The 2500-nt window shown below is 47.4% G+C and overlaps 1 pseudogene; it reads left to right on the forward strand.

Annotated features, from left to right (window-relative positions):
• Positions 1-2500, forward strand: part of LOC132806151 (28S ribosomal RNA) — an 8222-nt pseudogene that overhangs the window by 3585 nt on the left and 2137 nt on the right.

The raw sequence follows: 2500 nt of genomic DNA on the forward strand, positions 1-2500 counted from the left end.
ACTTCACGACCAAAACCGGTCTGAGTCAACACGAAAGACATATGCACCCCCAATTAAGGAATAATAAACGCATCGATGCTAATAAGCCTTCCGCAAAGAGAAGGAAAGGGGTGTGGTCCGAGGAGGAGGAAACCCTCTTGGAACAATTAGAAATAAACCTAGCGGGCGCAAGGTTTATCAATGTCGAGATTGCGAAAGTCCTAACATCGAAGACTTCTAAGCAGATCTCAGACAAACGCAGGTTGCTCCAGCAAAAGCGGCTAGCCAAAGCCGCTGCCCCGACAAGCCCTCAGACGGTAGAAAGAGAGGAGCAAGAGCCCATACAAGAGGAAGAGAATGGCACGGATATTCCAGTTGAGCAACAATTTCCATATAAAATTCCGGCCAAACTTCCGAAACACAGGGAAGTTGATGAACAAATCAGACAGGCCGAGGAATTGTTGAAAAAAGCCAATGATCCACTCTGTATGGCTCAAGCTCGAGGGCTGGTAGACTGTATTACAGACGAAATAAACGGTGGACATGCTGGGGGACACTCCCGCAGAAGGCAAAAAGAGTGCAACAGAAAGGCCGAAAAGAAGGGTAACAACAATGGTGCGAGGAAACGGTTTGCCACCAAAAAAGCGGTGTTTAAAGACACCCAAAAGCTATACCAAACCAACAGGCGCCAGCTAGCCAGAAAAATAATGGGTGCACCTGATACATCTAAGTGCCCCATCTCACGAGAAGAACTTGAGAAAAAGTTTCGTGAGAAATTGTCCGTGCCTAATAATAAGGCGGACTTAAGGAAATTTGCCGGCTATGCTGGACCTGTTGATGAAACCGTATTGCTGGGACCGATAAGGGAAGAAGAGGTAGAGGAAGCCCTGAGTGGAATAGACAAACACAGTGCACCAGGGCCCGATGGCAAAAAGCTGAAAGACCTAGAAGCCATTCAAGAGGCAGATGCCTCACGTATACCTCGCCTCTTCAACCTGTGGTTAAAAACCAAAGCGGTCCCAGAGACGATGAAAAAGAGCCGGACGGTACTAATCCCCAAGTGTGAGGATCCAGATCGACTTAAAAACCTCGACAACTGGCGCCCCATTACAATCGGGCCAATGCTCCTCCGTCTGTTCACCAAGATCCTGGCAAAGAGGTTGAGCAAGGCTGTGCAAATCAACCCAAGACAGAAAGGTTTCCTGGCAGCCACACCCGGGTGTAACGAAAATATTGCCATCCTCCAGAATATCATTAAAGGATCGAAAAAGAACAGAAAGGAGCTGGCCATTGTCTTTGTCGATCTGGCCAAAGCGTTCGACTCTGTCGGCCACAAATTGCTGATCAGCTCACTAAAAAGGATGAAATTACCGAATGCCTTCGTGGATTTGATCCGCGACCTCTACACTAATAACACCACGGTGATTGAGGGCAAAGGCAAACCCACGGAACAGATTAAGATCGAGCGAGGCGTTAAACAGGGCGATCCGCTTTCACCTTTGTTATTTAACATCGCAATAGACCCTCTGATCAGTACCCTGGAGCAGACAGGCCAGGGCATTACAATGCCGTACGGGGACAGGATGTTTAACTGTACCGCATTGGCCTTTGCGGATGACATTGCACTGCTGAGCAACTCTCACGCCGGGATGCAAGAGAACTTGAAAATCCTCCAATCCTACTGTGATAAGACAGGCCTAGACGTTAATGTCAATAAAACTAAAGGCTTCCACTTCACATGCAAAAGGAAGACCTTCATATATAATCACGTAGCGAAATGGAAGATCAGAAACGAAGCCATCAAATACATCCCACCAGGAGACACTGAGAAGTACCTGGGAGCCCGGATAGACCCATGGGCTGGCGTGAAAGAAAGCGAATGGGAGGAAAAGCTGAAAGCCTGGGTTGAAGGCCTGAGGTCGGCAGCACTCAAGCCAACTCAGAGATTGGAACTGCTCAAAGTGCATGTCATTCCAAGGTTATACTTCCATCTGATACTGACAGAAGCGTCACAAAATACATTGGTAAAGCTAGACCAGATCATTCGAAACGCGGTAAAAGAATTCCTACACTTGCCACAACATGTAACGGACGGCTTACTGTACTCAAGGAACAGAGACGGAGGTCTGGCAATACCCAAGCTCGAGGTTCAAATTCCATCCGCTATAATAAGAAAGCGTGAATCTCTTGAGCGCTCAACCGACCCCATCATAAGAGCTTCTTTCCAATTCAGGGAAGAAAGCAATAAGGAAACCATTGAGGAATATCGGTCACTAAACGTACTACAAGAAATTAAAGGTTTCCTGGTTGAGAAAAATATACCAGTTGTACCAGACCCGGAGGTGCTGACAATGATGCTAGAAGGCGGGCAATTGTCAGAAAAGCAAAAACAACGCTTGCTAAAACCCCCCAATGAGTACGGAGCATGGCGAGAGTGGGAATTCGAAAAGTGGAGTAATATGGAATGTCAGGGGGCTGGCATTAAATACTTCCACGGAGACAGGATATCCAATGCCTGGCT

Source organism: Hemiscyllium ocellatum (genome assembly GCF_020745735.1).
Source record: "Hemiscyllium ocellatum isolate sHemOce1 chromosome 15 unlocalized genomic scaffold, sHemOce1.pat.X.cur. SUPER_15_unloc_12, whole genome shotgun sequence".
Classification (NCBI taxonomy): domain Eukaryota; kingdom Metazoa; phylum Chordata; class Chondrichthyes; order Orectolobiformes; family Hemiscylliidae; genus Hemiscyllium; species Hemiscyllium ocellatum.